Source organism: Periplaneta americana, chromosome 15 (genome assembly GCF_040183065.1).
Source record: "Periplaneta americana isolate PAMFEO1 chromosome 15, P.americana_PAMFEO1_priV1, whole genome shotgun sequence".
Lineage (NCBI taxonomy): Eukaryota > Metazoa > Arthropoda > Insecta > Blattodea > Blattidae > Periplaneta > Periplaneta americana.
In genome coordinates, this window is record NC_091131.1 from 66,706,104 (window position 1) to 66,727,878 (window position 21,775).

At 35.9% G+C, this 21,775-nt stretch overlaps 1 protein-coding gene across 2 annotated transcripts in view; it reads left to right on the forward strand.

The window, feature by feature from the left end:
- The window catches only part of spab (space blanket), a 66,691-nt gene that overhangs the window by 31,371 nt on the left and 13,545 nt on the right, over window positions 1-21,775 (forward strand). The gene's annotated exons all lie outside the window — the stretch shown is intronic.

Below are 21,775 nucleotides of genomic sequence, written 5' to 3' on the forward strand. Positions count from 1 at the left end.
TTAGGTTATTTAGCGTCTGAATGACATGAAGGTGATAATGCCGGTGAAATGAGTCCGGGGACCAGCACCGAAAGTTACCCAGCATTTGCTCGAGAAAACCTCGGAATAATCTCAACCATGTAACTTGCCCCAACCGGGAATCGAACCCGAACCACCTGGTCTCGCGGCCAGACGCGCTAACCGTTACTCAACAGGTGTGATCTTCAGAATGCTGTATTTGCTTTCTCCTTCATTACGTTTTTCTTTGTTGGTTATTTAACCAACTAGTAGGTTATTTAGCGTCGACAGAATTGGTGATATTCAGATATTTGGCGAAAGAGGTCGAAGATTCGCCTTATAGATGGAAGAAACCTGGAAAAAACTCAACCAGGTAATGAATCAAAGCAAAGCTTCGCAATACATAAACTAAGGTCCCGCCAGTGTGTGCGCAAAGTAAACTTAAATTATACGTATGGTTGTGTGTTTTTCATTGGTATGTTCGTGTTCAATTATTAAAATATCTTGGTTAGATGTTTTATAAAGAAAAGACTGCCTATTATGTAAGATTCATTTATGTCAGGGGTTCACAACCTTTTGAAGAGTGTGAGCACCGCTACGTGTAATAGTAAGTGAGCGAGCACCATGAAATGGAATAAGTTCAATAGGCCTATGTGAATACATAAATAAAATAAATAAACAAAGGAATACATTTTTAAAGGCTCACCAGGACAATGATATCCTTGAAATTGAATGTTACTCAAAATTTCAGTGATGTCCAAGAAGTCTCTTGTAGCTACACGTAAATAGTCTTGCAGATGTAAATCAATCATGATCGTGTTTTTTTCTTGAGGGATTTCATAAGTGAGAAAGTTTTTTTTCCTCGCCCCACATAGTCAGACACAGACAGTAGGCCTATTTGGAGCATTTTGTATCTTCTGCTCCCCAAAGGCCACGATTTCTCATTTTAAAACTAGTATTTCAGAGCTGAAAAAAACTGGAGATCTATCAATTCAAGTTCCTCATGTGCAGCCATGTTATTCTCTTGAATAAGCTTGATTTTTCTGTTGAATTAAAATACGAGAAGTCCCCATCAGGTCTGTAAGATAGTATAATGGATGGATAGAAACACTATTTGTCCCGGATCGTACTTGAAGGATAAGCTGAAGACGGAATTATTATTCAGATTTTGTTTGTACAACAAAGTCTGATTTGAAAAAGGACCTCAGGAGCGTTCGTGCCCGCGAGCACATTTTACTCATTTGAAGAGAGCGCTAAATGCCATTAAAAGAACACCATGGTCCTCGCGAGCACTTGGTTGAGAATGCCTGATTTATGTGATGGCTAGAGCTCGGAATTTTAGGTCCTAAAAGTTAATATTGTTCCTCGCTATAGTTTATAAATATAGAAGCCATGCCCCCACTTCTTTGAGATGCCATTCAGTATTTTACCTTCGGTGCCGCTAAAGATCTCTAATCCTCTTAACCACCACTTACAAACTAGCGTACGACTTACAAGATCATTGCCATACCTCCACTTCTCTGAAATGCCATTCTTGTCATTCAGTATTTTCCCTTTGGTATCGTTAAAGGTCTTCAATGCTCTTAACCCCATTTACAAACTAGCGTACGATTTACAAGATCTTTGCTCAGTCCTTCTGACTTTGTTGTCTATTATTACATATCAGACTCTTGTGAATTAAGCTTAAAACTCTCCTCACGGGCATCACTTCTATTCATCTACACTCAGTGTCATTCTTAACTTTTAGCGCCTAAAATTCCGGGCTCTAGTGATAGCAGAGTCAGCCTTTGATCTCACTGGAGAAGGAAGGACGTCTTCCCCTCGTTCGACTTGTGTTCTAAATGTCGGTGGCGGAAGAACATTCGAGATATCAGGGCACACTTATAGAGATAGACAAAAAAGGCTTCATTTTTATAGTGCTACAATGTTGTCATATCTAGAATGTACACTGAACATAAGGGAAGCAGACTGCTTTGCTACATTTGGCCCTGCGGGCATGCTCGTAAATATAGAGCGCAAGCTACTATCACGGCGGGAATGTTGTTAGTAAAGCGGATTGGAAAACTGGAGCTGCTGTGGTAGACGAGCATGTTGCTGTTTAGCTTTGAAATGTTGTTAAAGAAAAAAGATTGGACAAATTGAACTGACGTTGTAAACAGAGCTGCGGATCACGTCAATTGACACAGAAACACAGAACAGATAGTGCCAAGTAACATTCAGAGGTAGATTATAAGTTACAACATTATTTAAGACTTCCATGGTGTTCAGCGAGGTGTGAATTTTTAATCTTACTTCTTTCTATACAAAATCTCCAGACAGTGTATTGCGGGCTGAATTTTATATGACGTAATCTTTGGCGACAGTGCTGTATATGAACAAGTCTAATATTTTAGAAAAATGTCTTAATATAGATAGAAGGTGTGTCAAAAACCTCACTTTTGATACACATATTAAGAAAGCATACGTAAGTGAAAATCTCGAAATAAACTTTATAGAATCAAAAATCTTTTCAGTCTGTGTATTAGGAACAAAACAGAAAATGAAATCTCTTTAAAATTACGTTACAGGTCAAAATAGAGTCAATTCAAACACCGCTTCCGATGCACTGGTTTAGAAATTGAATAGGTGATTGTTGAAACAGAATAAATCAGTTTTAATGATTTTACAGGAGAGACAAAAAACGTAAGTACAGAAAGCTTACAATGTATTTTCAAATAAGGTTTGTTTTACATGTTTCTTTAGTATATCACGCATAATACAGCATAAGAATAGTTTTGTGTATGCAACTGATGTATAAACTATGCATTTTTAAATAACTTAACTTATTCCGTTTCAACACTCAGTATAACGAAAATGACATTATTTTGGAATATATATTCAAAATTTCTTTGTTTTAACACTAAAAACAAATTATTATAGAGTTTATACAATTATCATTGTAGTTTCACATTATCAACATTTTGTACATGAATTTTTCTGTTCATTGCTCCAATCCTTCTGATGTCCATGTTGCAGGCCAAGAGAATATGTCATGAAAAAAGTCCTCAGTTGCTATTGGCACATATTGAATTACTTTCTGTAGATCATCCAATTTTTGTTTTAAAATCGGTATTTTTCCAGTATGATGCAATATTATCTAGTATTCCTGTAATGGTTTCATCTGTCTTTCTTAAAAAATGAAATGTGTGTTTGACACGTCCTCCAATGAAGAGAAGAGCAGTAAGTTCACCAGTAGGACTGTAATTGAACCCTGGAAACAAGTAGGTATGAACACCACTTTTTCCTTATGAGGCTTGTCCTGAGACTGTAAGGAACAGCATGTTTTTCCGAAAGTATTTTGGCCACCAGTCCTCAATATTCAATATTTCATGTCCATCAATCATTTTACTGATACCTTTTGCTTATATTTTTGATATGATTTCTAAGTACTCAAAGGGTGTGTAGATTCGATCGACTTTCTTTATCTTCCGTTTAAAACTCCCAAAGTTCCTCTCACAGGAAGGAAGGAATGTCTCCTGTCTGGAAATCTATGGGTTATATTAGAATACAACAACAAGGAAGAGCAAGAGGAAATACACTCATGTTACCAACATTAACAAAAGAAATATGATTCAGCGATGAAACCAAACATGTCGCTGACTTATTCGGTTTCAAGAGCATCGCCTACCATTACACCGCTAGAAATCGTGTACGGAGTGGTGTGACATTTTCTGTTTTGACACCAAACCGTGCGTCATGGAATGAAATATCATAAACATAAAAAACAACTTATTTTGTTTCAACAGTCACCGATTCAATCATTGAGGTTATTAATAATTACATGTTTCGTTTTCTCATTTATATTTTCTAAATTCTGAACGGGACATCATGAAGTTCATTACTATTATTCGATATCCTGTAATTCAGACGTCCGGGATTTCCACTTGCTCCGAGCAACGATAGCCGCTGGGTCCCTGCGAAAGTGATGTGGTGCAGCGATTTCCCTTTCCTGCTGCACGGTCACACAAATGAAAGTGAATCATCATAAAAGGGGAGACACGTGTCCAAACATCTTTGTTCACCGTGAATTCCGATATTTAAAAACCGATGTCCAGCATAGAAAGCCGACATTGTAGATTTTTCACTAATAATGCACCATTTAAAATTAAAATTAAATCATAAACTAAGGTACATAAGTATTACAATTGAATGATTCAGAGTCATACTGGGCCAAGCGCCATGTATTAATAACAGAGGAAGTAAGGGTTAAAGTTAAATGAATACCATAATACCATAGTTTAATGAAGATTGACGTATCATTTAGTTTTAATGTGCATACTTTATATTACTTGCTATATGTTTCATTGAATTATGGCATACACTTAATTTTAATCCTTGTTTTCTCCGTTTTTAATATATGGCGCTTGGCCCACTATGACTCTGAATACCATAGTTTAATGTATCATTTAGTTTTAATGTGCATAATTTATATTACTTGCTATATGTTTCATTAAATTATGGCATTCACTTAATTTTAATCCTTGTTTTCTCCGTTTTTAATATATGATGCTTGGCCCACTATGACTCTGAATACCATAGTTTAATATATAATTTAGTTTTAATGTGCATAATTTATATTACTTGCTATATGTTTCATTAAATTATGGCATTCACTTAATTTTAATCCTTGTTTTCTCCGTTTTTAATATATGATGCTTGGCCCACTATCACTCTGAATACCATAATTTAATGTATCATTTAGTTTTAATGAGCACAATTTATATTACTTGCTATATGTTTCATCAAATTATGGCATTTACTTCATTTTAACTTTTCTTTTCTCAGTTTTTAATATTTGGCGCTTGGCCCAATATGGCTTTGAACCCTTCAATTAGCATTCCCGCAAATTTTAAACTCTTTCGAAAAGTATTCAGCACTTTCAAATGTTTGTGGAATGTTTGCTACTTCTCGAAAAGATTATCCTACTCTTAAAAGTGAAATTTAAATATTATAACTACAAAAATGTCTCTTTACTTTCTTAAGAAAGTATACGTTTAAAGTATATATGCAGTTTGTAATACCCAGTCAGGAGTTAAATTAAATGTAATATCATTATCGACATCGCGTGGTATAGGAGTAATAGGGAAGGCCCGAGATTACGTTGTGGCTAGGTTTTGAATCTGGGTTGGGCTAATTACTGATTGGATTTTTTCGAGGTTTTTCCCAACTGAAAGATGAACGTCAGGCAAGCGCGTGATAAAATCTCGAACTAATCTCGCTGTCGACGCTTGGTAACGTGTATTGCTCAGCATCGTTATACAATCGATATAAGAATAAAAATAAAAAATACTGCAGGTTACCGGAATGTTCGAATTGCGTATTTCTTTTTCGTGATTGCTTTACCAACACCCCCATGCAAGCCATGCGATGCCTTTGCTCTCATTTTGAGTCGGAATGTTGCAAACCCCGCCCTTTGCCCAGGTCAGCACTGCAGTCAGATCGTATCGGACGTTCTTATCGCACCTGACTCGTGACGTCAGAACTCGCAATTAATTCGCTTCAACGTTACCACGGCAACAGGGGAGGAATCATTACTGAACATTTTACAACTTCTTTTGTTTGATGCGTCATATTCGAAAGCTCAATATTGTAATTTCCGCTAGTTTAATTTTATGCAAAAGCTTGTTACAAACACTGTGTTCAAAAGCACCGCTCATACAAAGCGATAATGCATTAAACACATAACAGCGCACAGAGGTAAAATAGAAGTAGGCCAAACAGTAGATTAATTTGTTATTAAGGCTCGGATTTCTGTGACATGTCATATTTTTATTCTGTTCTCTTTTTACAAACTGCAGTTAAATTAAACATATTTCCAGCTGTTCTGAACACGATGACATGGTTTGATTGGCCATATAAAAGCACATTTTACCATATTTAGTATTAGGTTATATTTGACGAAAAATTGGTATAAAAGCATATATTTTGTCGTATTATTGTTTTAATAGTCCTAGTATTATTCACATATTTTGTGTCAATAACCGCAAGATACTTTCTTTGTATCTGGTTATTTATTTTGGATTTCCTTTCCTTGGAAATATTTTGTGATTAAATTAAGTTTGAAGATAGTGGGATTCGAAGCATTAAGTTTTCAAAACACAAAGAACAAAAGAATGTTAGGAATATGGCCAGATTGTTGCTGATCGGTCTCGTCTTCACCCCCTCTACCCCTACCAAGCATGTGACGCTTAAGAGGTTCCATACCAGCTGTTGACATAGTAATTCGTAAAAGCAGTCAGTAACCCAGTTACCATACTGTAGCAGTAAAAGAATTAGTCACACAGAGAAAAGACCTTGGAAATTTTTCATCCCTCTTAATATAAAACAATTTTGTAGAATAGTGAATAAAAGTTTTTAAAGTAATTTTTGAGCAATACTTAATTTATTTTCTGTTATATTTCCAAGTTTTATGTTATATTTTGGTACTTTAGGGCGTAAGTGCATCCATATTCCCAGAGATTTTAGGTCATAGACATCAGAGCCCTACTAATTACAGGCCTAATAATACTGTAGATAGAGTTCCCATACATCCCGTGAGGTACGGATACGTACCGTTTTGCTCTAATGTATACCGTTGTCCGAAAGACGTCTTCGGGACATGTTTCTGTCCCATATTTAAAAATTAGAAACTGAAAAACAAAACTGATAATATCAACTGCTATTTTATTATAAATAGCCTACCAATTTTCATCACTGTAGGTGACATTGGAATTAGCTACATTGGCAAGATCGGAGGTGACACTGATTGTGTACTATGTTCATAAAAGAGTTCCTAATATGAAACAAACTGCTACCAGATCAGACATTGTTCAATCTCACTTGTTTGATAAGATTATAATTGTGAAAATATTCTGAATTCCAAAGAAGATAGTGAATTGAAGAAATTATTGAATCAAAACATTCAGAAAGTCTGGGTGGATCTGTTCAGAAGTGTTGATGAAGAGCTTCCAGATTAGAAAAAGTGATAGAGTTCATTATGTGTATCCTGGTACAAATCCAAATGTTGAGGATAAGAGGAAGACAAGTAGAACAAGGGAATATAAAGATAACGAGAAAGCAAGGAAAACAAGGGGAAGACAAAGCAGAGACCTGCACAACGGTCCAGCCCATGGGCTGCTTCCGCACTGCACAGACTGGCCTTCATAGTCTCGCATGGAACAAGCTCGTGACGTCACAGCACTGCCCGGGTGGGCTGCTTGCATAGCGGTTTTGTGCGGCATCGAGCCCAACCCTCCTCTTTTATCAGTTACTTATTGAGTTTACGTGGGCTTGTGCTTGCGTGTGCGGTTCGATCAATGATTAGCTACTGTTTCAAACGTTTTTGTTTTTGATTTCTGTTTTTCAAGATGAGTCCAAATAATTGTGCAAAGTAAAGAAAATACAGTTTCTGTGATGAATGTTTTCCTTGCTGAGATGCCGTGATCTACTGGTAGAATGGTATACCACAGCATCTCAGCCCGGAAAACCTTCACCACAGACACCGGCGTGGAAGCACACATTCTAAAATACAGTCTCTCTAGAGAAAAAGTAGTGAAAGATAAAATCGCTGCTAGAGAGTTTAAAACTACAGAGTCGGATGGAAATTAAAAAAAATCCATTGGGACAGTTTTTAAATCTATATTCGACAGCAGTCGAATATAAATTTAATGTTGTATGTTGCCCGGTATGCGGGGAACTGTATGCTCATGCCACACGCCAAGCGAAAGCACAACCAATGCGCGCAAGCGGAAAAGCAGCAGAATGCAACCAACTGGTGGGTTGATGTCAGTGCAGTGCTGAGCAGTGCGGTGGGCTGCGGTGGGCTTCGAAGCCCAGTGCGACGGGCTAGAAAGCGGCCGTGTCAAGCAGTGTTGGGCCTTGGGTGGGTTGGACTACTGACAAGTGCGGATTGGCAGTGCTGAGCACTACCCTGAGACAAAGATAACAAGGCGAAGACAACAAGAAAAAGGAGAATGCCAATAGAACAAGAGGAAAACAAGACGATATGGAATGCAAGGAGAATATAAGAAGAACGAAGGAAATACAAGGAGATCAGGGGAAGACAAGGAGAACAAGGGAAATGCAAGGGGAACTAGAGGATTGCATATTTATGTGAAAGTCAATTTTCAAGTTTTCCCCATACCTAGTGAGGAGAAAGACGGAGTTCTACGTCAAAACAACATTTTTTACTCTGAGAAATTCCTTAACCTGCCTGAAAATCATCGACGCGACAGCACTCATCACGCTTGACATGGTTCAGCGCACTTCGAGGAAAATCGAGTATTGCCTGATGTTTGCAAAGCTACGAATGGAGCTCACATTGAGACTGACTAGGATGAAAAGCAAGACTTGGAGAAAAGAAAGGTTACACGTTTTGCTCCAGTATTTTGAAAGTTATTTGAGCATTAAAACCTGAACATCTTCTTCCTCGGCGCTGAATAAGCAATACATAAAAATGTATTATGAATTCTAAAGTAAATATTTATTTGAATATGCACTAGTTGCTTTTGTTGTAAATCTTGTTAAAGCGACATTAAAATAATGATGGAGAAGATAACCACGATTATCTTAATAATAATAATAATAATAATAATAATAATAATAATAATAATAATAATTCAGAAGACGCATAGGCTACCGGCGTAGCTCAGTCGGCTGAGGCGCTTGCCTCCGGAGTTGTTCTCCGGCGTGGGTTCCTGGTTGGATTTTTCCAAGATTTTCCGCAACTGTAAGGCGAATGTCAGGTAATCAATGGGGAACTCTCGGCCTCAGCTCGCCAAATACTACCTCGCTATCGCCAATTCCATCGACGCTAAATAACAGTAGTTGATACAGCATCGTTAAATAACCAACTTAAAAAAGACAAGTAGACAAGATTTATTCCCATTCCTGATGTTGAATTTAGTGACGCGCTACGTTTCGACGACTGGCTCTACTTCGTGTTCAGGCGAACAATATAAGTTGGAACAAGAAGGCCATCCTATACATTGGGACCGTTGTAAATGGCTAATTCCATTTGACTGACCATTTTTACGGAAGTTGGGATACATGTAGACCTCAGATCGGTTATATAGCTTGGTTCTAAATAAGGGAGAAGGCAATGGTGTATTCATGAGAGGAGCTATTTCGGACTTATTCCGTTCATCTCCAGATTAATAGAGAAACTCAGGACGTTGTAATAACCCCGACGAGTAGAATACTCTTCTGATCCAACCTTTTTGGTACACCTGAAGATGAAGGCAAACGAACCTTTGAAACTCGGTCAACTTCTATATTCAGCACCAGAAATGGAAAACGTCCAATCTACACTTCTTCTTAATGGTCTATCTTGCTTTCTCCCTCATTCAGAGATCAGATATAGATATCACAAACTTAGGGGGGGAAAAAAAAAAAAAATAAAAAATAAAAAAAATAAAAAAAAAAAAAAAAAAATTCTTCTCACAGATGTCACAATTTAAATATATCAAATTCTGAATCTGCAAACTCCATCCATCTACCGAGGTAAACTGTCCTTAAGATATTCACGGTGTTGTTTCTGGGATTTCATTAAAAGAGGATCAACAATAGACTCCGACCGCTACACTGACACTCTGAAAACTTAGATTACAGAAAAGGACTAAATTTACAAAATACAAATCATCAACATGACAATATTATGCCGCACACAAACAATCGTACAGAGGAAGCCATTGCAAAATTGGGTAGAATATCCTTTCTCATCCGCCTTACAGCATAGATCAGAGCCCTAACATTTTCTTCCCTGTGGACCTCTCAAATGTTTCGGGTCGTAACGCTCCTTAGTCGCGCTGCGAGCGTTGTGATAGTGTTTTTCAACAGCGCTTCCCAAATGCACTACTAAACATATTTTTTAGTAGGTTATTTTACGACGCTTTATCAACATCTTAGGTTATTTAGCTTCTGAATGAGATGAAGGTGATAATGCCGATGAAATGAATCCGGGGTCCAGCACCGATAGTTATCCAGCATTTGCTCATATTGTGTTGAGGGAAAATCTCGGGAAAAACCTCAACCAGGTAAATTGCCCCGACCGGGAATCGAACCCAGGCAACCTGTTTTCGCGGCTAGACGCGCTAACCGTTACTCCACAGCTGTGGCACCACAGCAGTGTAAGTAGCGGAGAGGAAATTAGAAACGCTGGAGTGATACTACAATATGCTTAGCAGCGTAGTTGAGAAGCGCTGCAGCGTTTGTAGAGCGGCTAATTCGCGCTACTGAAAAACGGAAGTATGAAAGGAGCCTAATACCTCAATTGAGTCACTGCCGACTACCCCAACTCTATCTTCCCATATTTTTGTCCGATACGAGTAGACAGTAAGGTAAGGATTGCTCAGTGACGGTCATCATGGAAAGTCAGTCGATCGCGCTACAATTCCTACAAGCCATATGAACTGGAATAATTTTTAGGTCAGGAAGAACATCATAGCGCCATTTTTGTCACATACAAATCTATAACTAAACTTGTAACAAATTTAAATGTAAGTGAGCATTTTAAGCCGCCTGTATCAATATTCTACAATAACAATGATCATGATTTTGTTTAAGGAAGATATGAATAACGAAGCTAGAAAAGCTGAAACATGTATGTGGCGATAAGCTTCCCGACGTAAATATTGAAAACATTGTAACGTTATCGAATTTCACAGCAAATTTTAACAAAATAATATGAAGTCCTAAATTGAGCGGTGAGCTTGTTAAAAAGTGCCCCCATTATAGCAGCCGACGAAATACGCCCTGATAAACCCATTGGGTGGTATTCATAGACATTTCGCAGCACGCGCTACGAGCGTACTAAGCTAGCCCCGGCTATCCACTGGTTACTGGTACAGAATTCAAATCATATCCTATCGCTAACACCGGTTTATGAATACGAAAAACGCTGATCATCCACCGAAAGCCCGCGCTAAAAATGTCTATGAATACGGCCCATTTTATTTAAAATTGTAAGTCTTTCTTGACATAAGGTGACAAGTAGAATAGAAGAAAAGCGGTTTGATGTTGAAAGTCAATTAGAAATTAAAATAACATTTTTGTTTGTGGACTTTGTTTGCATTAGATGAAAGGACTGATATTAGCAACACTTCAAAATTAATCGTAATTATTAGGAGAGTTAATTCTAATTTGAAGAGTCCACTGCAAGAATGATGGATGTAATTTGGAATACATTTTGAAGGAGAAGCCATTGAAAGTTTGAAATGCTTAGCGCTCAAAGCTTAACTGTGATTTTCCGATCATTACTGGACAATGACTATCAGTGTTAATGCCATATAACTCTGTATGTACATTCTATATGTCTTAAGCTATGCATTGACAGTCTTGGTTCATTTTCGACAAGAAAGTGACATCCATCATTCTTGCAGTGGACTCTTCATTTAATATCCATGTAGAACTATTGGATCTTGTGATACTCGTTTAAGTCTGAGAGATTTCCGTCTAGTTTAACTTCTCAGATTTTCACTGATAGGCTATCTTAGGGTACGTACACGTTGGAGCAACGATAAACGATAAGAGAAATGATCTAGCGACGCTTTGGTATTATCAAAGAATCAAGTGTTCATATCGGAGCAACGAGAACGCGGGAAGCGATTTATCAGTAGAAGATATTCTATGCATCCACTTAAAGAGAGAAGATATATAGAAAGTATCAGCTGCCAAGTTCAAGGTTAATATAACTTAAATACGTACAAAATTAAACCCGTTTCTCATCCCAAAGATAGTATAAATTCGTTGTGTTGTGATTGGTTCTTGTGATCACATAACATAGGACGAATAAATACACAACTGATCAACTTGTCAATATCTACAATAATTAATTTAATAAGCCGAAATAATAATAAATCGATTAATATTCGGATATATTGATAATCACCGGTATTTATACAGATTAATATTATCTTAATCAGAGATCATATGAACGACAAGAGCGAAGAAAATGTAACTTTGGTTTGTCGTCGCTTTTATCGCGTATCTTCGCTTTTATCGTTACTCCATTATACACACCTCAATAACAATGCATGCTTCAATTCTCTCTGATATAGCATCGCTGCTTCTTTTATCGTTTATCGTCGCTCCAACGTGTACGTACCCTTATGAACCAAGGAGACAAATTAACAAGTAGGAAATGCAGTCCATTTTCATGTAAGCTTGTAACAGTCATGTTAAAACCTAGTCTTAATTCGACAGTGTTTTCATTCAATTGATTAAAATATTTAACATACAAAGACAATATAATTATTACAGTACTAAAACACACATTGAAAATCATGTTTAAACCATACGTCATGTTTCAGGACGTGGTCATCTGTAAGGAGAATAATCTCTTGATATAATGTTACTCAAAAATTACAATGTTGAAATTTAAGTTTAATAATGTGTTTAAAATTGAAAACGGCCACAGTACAGAATGAATACTTACGACTAAGCAGCTGGTGTTCGCCGAGATGCGACGCCGGTGTGAGTAGGTGACCGAATGCGGCTTGTGTTATGACTACGCTGGTCAAATTGAAAAGCAATACACAGATCAATGAGAATGTTATTGTCAATTGGAGCTTTATCATTTAAATTATTTTTATTTCTAATTTTATCTTTATAAACCTCTGTGGACTCTAGAATGTTTGAAGTTTGACCTTTACTTTGTACCGTACATGCAGGATACTCATATCTGATTTTGTATTCGTAAAGAAATGTTGGTTGTTATAAATATGTTTGTTTAACGCTGATTGAACCCTATTACTGTGTGAAATTTGTCTCTGTTCTTTATATCTTGTAACAAATGTTCTGACAGTGTGACTTATACACGTGGCTTCGCAATCAAGAAATTGACATTTTAATTTATACACGCCGGAAGTGTTGAATGTATTAAAGTTCTGGTCCAAAATACTATATACTCTTTTTTGCAATGTATTATCTGTTTTGTACGCTATATTATATTTAAATTTCTTAAACGTATTTGTAATTATATAAGTGAAGCTTTTGCAATAGGTGAATGTAAAAAATGTTTTGCCTTCTTTTGTTTGAGATAGTGTGCTATTGTCTTTAATGAATTTCTTCTGTTTTGTACGTTTTATTAAATTATCTATTGTTTTTGTATCCATTTTTGGAAGAAATTGTGTAAATAATTCCTAATGCATTATTGTAGTCCTGTTTTTTCATGAGAATGTTTACAAGTCTGTTTACAAGCTATTAAGACCAGCTATTTTATTATGAAATGGGTGGTTCGAATGCGAGGGAATTAAATGTGTTGTTTGTGTTGGTTTTCTAGAAATGTTTAAATGAAAATACTTGTTAAATTTTTCCACTGTGATGTCTACGAAATTTAATTTGTTATCATTTTCATCTTCTGTCGTGAAAGAGATTTTGGAATTGATGTTGTTGATATTCTTTAAAAGATTATCTGAAATAGTATCATGATCAAAGTGTCATCTACATATCTTATCTATTTACTGATATGATGTTTGTTTTGTTCAACAAAAATATTTTCTAATTTGTTTAGGAAAATTATTCTCCTTACAAATGACCACTGAAGATAGGACCGCACGTCCTGAAATATGTATGGTTCAAAAATGATATGTTTTAATACTGTAGTAATTATATTGTCTTTGTATGTTACATTTTTAATCAAGCTTGAATAACATTGAATAATAGGCCCTATTATGTCTGCATATGAATGAACAAGTACGAGTAAGTATTTTAGCTTCAGTACTCCGGAGTTGCCACTTGTAGTTTAAGAGAATAATTTTATTTCTTTTGTTTGATTTTTGTTAAAATGAGATAAAGTCCCCCTAGTTTAAAAAATGAAATAAAAATAAAAATCGTTTATTTTGTAGTTGCGATTTTCTTCCATGAAATATAGAGAGAAAATGTGATTCATTAAAAGATCTTTCCTTTATTTATTCATTTATGACATAGTCGCTCTCTTCAACAGCCCTAGGGACTAACAAGCAAAGAAAATAAGTAAGTTTTTTCCCTTTTTCTTCCCTCCTTTTTACGAACAAAACTACGTAGTTACACCACTTTACGTTGGCTATTTTTTTTTTTTGTAGATATACGCCTATCAATGACGGAACTCAAATCTTTAAGCTATTGTGTTATTGCTGATGCAAAGTACCAAACAGATATGGAAATAATTATTATATTAAGTGTCACTGCATGATACCATTATCATACAAAGTGTTCACTTACATAATGTAGGTCGACCGCGCGGCACGCGACCGGCACGAAGACCATTACAAAAATTGGGAAATAAAACTTTCGGCGTGACCCCAACACATAGCCAAAGTATCAAAATATACTGATTTAGAAACGAATATTGCACAACTTTCACCTCGTCTGTGGCCGAGTGGCTAACTTCTCTGTTTTCCAACGTGGCAAACTAGAATCGATCTTCGTCTGGGTCATGAAGGAACTTGTGGTGGACAAAGCGGGCGCGGGGTTCACTTGTTCACTTGTTCACATCGTTATCAACATTATACTTATACTCCACAATCACACTCGCTCTGCTAAGTCCCAAGGCAGGTCTCCAGCGCAAATAAAAAGTGGCTAAGAGATGCACACATTTGTGTTTAAAGAAGGCTATTATTATTGCAGAACTTTCGAAAATAATTGATTTTAAAATCTTGTAAATAGTTACACCAATAACAAACATTCTTCTAGAGGTCCTTAAATATGTGTTGATCTGTATTAATGAGATGGTAATATAGAAGGCAGTGCTGGTAACAACATTCAACATCATTCGAAAATCGTTAAGCAAAATAACGTATAAGATGGCATGAATAAACGCTATCAGAAGTTAAGCGAATGCTTATACATTTTTTAGTTTCAGTCTGACGACAGTTAGAGTGTAAACCAGCTGAAATATTTAATCAGGAAGGACAGCATTTAGAGGTAAGAGCTTGAGAATTAAATCGGAAGTGGACTGTGAATTGTAGAGAGGATCACCATAGCGTGTCAGATTTAATCATAAGAGTGTGATGTTGCTAGGTGAAGATCCTCTCAGAATGACTAAGCTGTACTTTAACTAACAAAGAGGAAATGAGATTTTTTCGTTTTGTAAGCTACCCAGCATTTCAAATAGGGGTGGAAAAATACATAGAGCTCATAGTACAACAGTCTGCAGAACGATTAGCTTCATTTTGGAGAAAATAATACAAAAATTCAACTTGTAGATAAAGTTGTCCAGAATTGTCTCTTAAGCAGTAAGATTCTATTGTACTCAACGATGCAATTTTCCACGTGAAATAAGCGCTGAAGACAGCTATTACGTTCACATTTCTAAAACAACACAACATGAGGATGAATACGTAAATCGAAAGCGTGGAATCAATATCAATGCATAAGCTACGCACAATGCTAGGAAAGAGTTCACAAGCACGTACTGTATAGTACATACATAATGGCCAGGTTCTGTTCTTTCTATTTATTCATGTTCTGAACTTCCCTTCAATTGTTTAAGTCATTTAGTTAGTGTTTCTAATATTGTATTAGACATATTTTTCTTATTTCAATTTTAACTGTTTGGGGTTCTTTTTAAATGATAGGATGATTTTTATAATTCATTTTAAATAAAATTGTCTCCAACGTCTAAGATCTAAGTAATAGAGAAATGCTGTCATAATAATATCTCAGTTGCCAGATTTAAAATAAAAATAATACAATATTCAGGGTCTGATACAAGAAAAATAAAAAAAATTCAATTTCAGAATTAAAAGAAATAACATGGAAAATAAAATGAAAAGAACAGACCGTGATCACTGGAGATCTGTACACGTACCGTATAGACGTCATGTTTAGAGCCCAGTTCCCACGGTGCTTGTTTCCTTGCTGGCCAGCAAGCTTGGTGCTCTGATGGGTACGGCGGTGACTCCTGTGTTTGCTACTATGCTGGTTACTGTTCACACGCAGCTGGTTCTTTTCACAGTTCAGATTGGAAAATCATCTGTTGTTTCATCTGTTGCCAAAACTCATGATCAAAAAGAAACTAAACCGTGAGTGTTCCACCGCTTGGTCTTGTGGTAGCGTCTTCGCTCCCGAACCCAGCGGGACGAGTTGCCTGGGTGAGGTTTTTTCGGGGTTTTTCCCTCACTCCTATGGATGAATACAGGTAACTTTATCAGGCGTATGAACCCCACTCATTCTCGCCACTTTCTTTCTTCCCTCATCATCCTTTCTTCATCATTCTGGTTGTCTTACTTGGTTTTCAGATCGCGCCTGCGGTGGCCCTCCGAAGCCGCTGACTCTCTCGGCCCGTCTCCGTGGATATGTCAAGCTATTGTAGTTGGTGGCCAGCAGCGGAACCCACTCCCCTCCCGACGGGAGAGGAGGCTTACACCTCAGACCGTTTGAGGAGGGAATGTGGGGGCTGTTGGAGTGGAATGGTATACGGATTTGTAAGGATGGTGGGACTGGTCGTCAGGGTGTTAGTGGTTAGGTCGATTCAGCGTAGGTGAGGTCGGTGGGCTTGCAACTCATCCCAGGGGCGCACAATAGACCTCAGGTCGCGGTGAACAGGGATGTTCTCCTCCCGCCCTCATAGAGAGAGAAAAAACTTTGAGTGGAAAACAACTAAAGTCGTAATCAAGTAATTAAACCAGAAGTGTAAAACAACTGAAGTCCGATAGGCCTATTTAATTGCTTTTTTTAGAAGCAAAGGAATATATAAAACAAAAACATATTTAGTTGGAAAACAAGAACATGGCGACATGGTTTCAGCGGTGATATTGTATTATCATCTTTGGTTCCAGCCTGCAAGCCAACACAAAAAATAGCAAACACCTAATCTCGAAATCCAGCAAGCTACTAAAGCAGCCACCAGGGCGCATTATTTGCAGGGAGCAAGTACGCAGAACAGTCGTCAGCGGTCCCAGCTTGGAATCTATCACAGAAACAAGAACCGTGGGGATCGGGCTTAACTTGTGAATATTGGCATTTATTTAAAATTCCATTGTGATTTTTATAATTCGTTTGAATTAGAATTAAGTATGTCTAACTTCGGAATATTCCTACTAATAATTTTTTGTCAGTCTTAATAAATTCTGAATGCCAAATATTAAATAAATGATGATATACTACTCAACTGATTGTTGTACGAAAGCGTTTGAAAAAAAATAATAAAATTTTTTAATTTATTTTTTTATTTATTGCAAGCAAAAATTACATACATTAACAAAGATTTTACAATACGAATGTAATCTCTTATATGAATATTCCTCAAAATTCAAAATTACATACAAATCTCACATTCAAAAACATTACAAATTGTTGTATAAATAAAATTATAACTGGGACACACTTGACAAAGCAAGATGCTTGAGGACGGGTGTGACCAATAATGAAACTGAATAGAAGGAAAAATAAAATAATAATAATTACAACTGCGATTCAACTGTTAACTGTAATTAAACATAAATTAACATTCATAATGTCTATTAATTCGTGTTAATGTACTAATTCCGAGTGGTAGTTTTCTATTAGTAGAATCCTATTTTGTGGTGAATAAAAATCTTAAATTTCAGTATAAAAATTTGCTTAATATTTATTAGATTTTTATTCAGCACAAATAGGATTCCTACTAATAGAGAACTGCCACTCGGAATGAATACATTAACACGAATTACTAGTCATTATGAATGCTAATTAATTCTGAGGCCCGGGTGGCGTGGGTCGTGTAAATGAACCTAAAAGGGAGAGGTTAAACTAAGGGAAAGAAAGAAAGAAAGAAAGAAAGAAAGAAAGAAAGAAAGAAAGAAAGAAAGAAAGAAAGAGGGAGGGAGGAAGGAAGGAAGGAAGGAAGAAAGAAAGGAAGAAATAAAGAAATAAAGAAAGAAAGAAAGAAAGAAAGAAAGAAAGAAATTCTGAAAACACACAACTCAATTTAAACTGCAGAAAGGAGTGCAACGTTTTTATAACACATGACATCATGAGCTAATGCAACTCATTTTTATTTATTTATTTTATTTATTTATTTATTTAAATTTAAATATACAGAATAAAGAATATAATTACAAAACAAGAGAAATAGAAATAAAATAATACAACCAATATAAAAAAGGAGATACAGTAGTATTAACAAAATTTGAGACCGAATGAGCAGCGCTCGTATTAATATAAGAGAAATATAGAAAATAAAAATAAATAAATAACTAAATAAATAAATAAATAAATAAAATGAAATAGGAACTAAAATTTAAATTTTAGCGGAAATGGAATTTTATAATATAATATTAACACTAGAGAAGAATAATAATGAAAACACACTTTAATTTCGAATTACTGATTGGACACGGCACTGTTTTCACGTAGATTATTAATCGTGTAAATAAAAGTTAAACATATTTCAATTTCGAAAAAGTGAATGTCGAAACTTTTTTTCACGTCTTAAACGTGTTTTAATTTACAACACCTGATTGTGCAAAGCTTGTTTTCACGTTTTTTATTCAAAGTCCAAACAAAATTTAAACATATTTCAATTTCGAACAACTGAATAGACACAAAGAAGCTTGTTTTCACGTTTGTTATTCAAAATCCAAACAAAACTTAAACATATTTCAATTTCGAACAACTAAATAGACACAAGAAGCTTGTTTCATGTTTGTTATTCATCGTCCGAACAAAATTTAAACATACTTCAATTTCGAACAACTAAATATAAACATACTTCAATTTCGAACAACTAAATAGACACAAAGAAGCTTGTTTCATGTTTGTTATTCATCGTCCGAACAAAATTTAAACATACTTCAATTTCGAACAACTAAATATAAACATACTTCAATTTCGAACAACTAAATAGACACAAAGAAGCTTGTTTCATGTTTGTTATTCATCGTCCGAACAAAATTTAAACATACTTCAATTTCGAACAACTAAATAGACACAAAGAAGCTTCTTTCATGTTTGTTATTCATCGTCCGAACAAAATTTAAACATACTTCAATTTCGAACAACTAAATAGACACAAAGAAGCTTGTTTCATGTTTGTTATTCATCGTCCGAACAAAATTTAAACATACTTCAATTTCGAACAACTAAATAGACACAAAGAAGCTTGTTTCATGTTTGTTATTCATCGTCCGAACAAAATTTAAACATACTTCAATTTCGAACAACTAAATAGACACAAAGAAGCTTGTTTCATGTTTGTTATTCATCGTCCGAACAAAATTTAAACATACTTCAATTTCGAACAACTAAATAGACACAAAGAAGCTGTTTCATGTTTGTTAATCATCGTCCGAACAAAATTTAAACATACTTCAATTTCGAACAACTAAATAGACACAAAGAAGCTTGTTTCATGTTTGTTATTCATCGTCCGAACAAAATTTAAACATACTTCAATTTCGAACAACTAAATAGACACAAAGAAGCTTGTTTCATGTTTGTTATTCATCGTCCGAACAAAATTTAAACATACTTCAATTTCGAACAACTAAATAGACACAAAGAAGCTTGTTTCATGTTTGTTATTCATCGTCCGAACAAAATTTAAACATACTTCAATTTCGAACAACTGTTTGTTTTGGTTTATGGAACCCAAAGAAGTTTATGTTCCAGAATCCTCCCACTACGACTTAGGACTTCCGACCTTCCTTATAATTTATGCTGGGTCTTCCTTTCGGCTTCAAGGATTAAGATATTAGGTCAAATTCGAAACAAAATATATTTGAAAGTGGGATGATCACAGATGGTCAACTTTAAGACTTGTTTTCTTTCCAATAACCAGTCTGAAATTGAACGCTGGATTGCGCTCCGTACAGAGAACGCCACAGCTCTCAACCATTTTCATTTCGTTCAAAGGTTACAGTTTCTGCCGCGAGAGGTTCCGCCTGGACCGCCCACTCACTAAATGAGTCCGTTACAATACATTTTCCGCTCAGTGAGCACTTTTCCGCTCGATGAACCTTTTGTCAGCTCAGTGAACGTTTTTCTGCCCAATGAGCTGCAAACGACGAGAGGTCATCCGGAGTCGTCTAATTACTGAGATTAATTGAAAGGTCAGCGGCGACTTCAAAAATGATCGCAGGCAACCAGGCATGTGACGACAGCAGAATGCTTTAAAATAAAGCATTTTACTCATCCCTTGGAACGCTCCAGAGATGATGCGAATCCTGAATATTAGTAGCACAGACAAAGCAGCAATAGTAGTAGTAGTAGTAGTAGTAGTAGTAGTAGTAGTAGTAGTAGTAGTAGTAGTAGTAGTAGTAGTAGTAGTAGAAGTAGTACAGAGTCTGGCAAGAAGAGCTGACGTTTTTTGAAATGAGCCAACACTGTTGTATTTTAATGTAAATTGGGTTATATTCTTTTATCGAAAAGAGGCATTATTGCCATTTACTGATCCAAAAAACAAAATTAGGTTTTGAAAATTACGTCCTCCAAATGACGTAATAGAGTCGGACTGCTAAACGGCTGGGAACTCGCCCATGTCGACCCACATTGAAACGCGGTCGGAACCTACGCTGCGTAAGAACTACTGAATCATTTGTTTTGAAAAACAGCTCCACGGCAAACGCCCGATGCGATGCGTTCCACGCATCCATTGCAACTGAAATGGCATTGATAATGGCGTTCATTTCCTATCCTCCCAACGCTGTGTGACTGTCTTAGCAACAGTTACTGCCAACCTAAAAAATGTCAGATCTTTCTGCCACACTCTGTACTAGTAGCAGTAGAAATAGAAATTACAGTAGCAATGCAGTCCCTGGCGCGATGATTTTAGCTGTTAACTGTTAACTGTTCAGACATGTTAAACTTTCAGATTGTTTGAAGGCCACACGCGTGCAAGTTCTTTGACATCGCTGATCTAAACCATCATCACTAACTAGCTGTCACAACACATTTTCATATACTGTGCTATATAGATTTCGAAAGATTGTAGCCAATATCACGTGTGCTCACTGGCGCTCCCAGAAATAGCGTTTGGGGGAGGCTATTTATAACACTGATAGACATATTTAAACTTTTCTTTGCTCCTTTATAATTCGACCCCGCTGAATCCAAATCTGGAATTGGAAATGCTGTATCACTTCTCGTTTTCCCGGGATTTTCATTTTCATTTTTAAATGTAATACTATATGGAAATTTGAAATCATTTTTCTTTCTTTGCTCATGAAATAAAATTGAAATATTGAAGTTCGGTGTATATATATATACATAAGTATTGACAATATTTACGCCGATATTTTTTTTTTTCAATTTCATTTTATCAAGACTGAACCATTTTCTTCAGACTTCATAATTAATGCAAGAAAGCATGGTACGACAGCCGTCTCTCACATGCACTTTTGTTCGAAATCTTTTTAATCCGGCAGTGAATTTTCTATCATATTCATAATAACATTGCATAAGTCAATTCCTGTTTGAAGATTTAAAACCATTTTCTCAAGCTTGGAAAATAAGTATAATAAACAAGTAAAATTACTAACAAACTTCTGTTTATTTTTCAAAGTTTAATTTTATTATTGCATCATAACAAAGGAAGTATTTGTTTAAGCACGGATTAACTAGTTGTCGGAGAAGATGAATGGCATCCTTATAAATTATAAAATTATCCAAAATTCTGCCAAATGCTGTATTGCAGTCTCTATATACAGTATTTAGAATAATTATCAATGTAGATGTTAAGTGGAGACGTCAGTCGGAATGGTAAAAGTATCACAAACACATTTATTGTGTCATTTAACAGTATATAGTTTCAAGAACCGTCCCTCAAAATATGGGGGCCAAATTCGATCCTGATTATGGATAT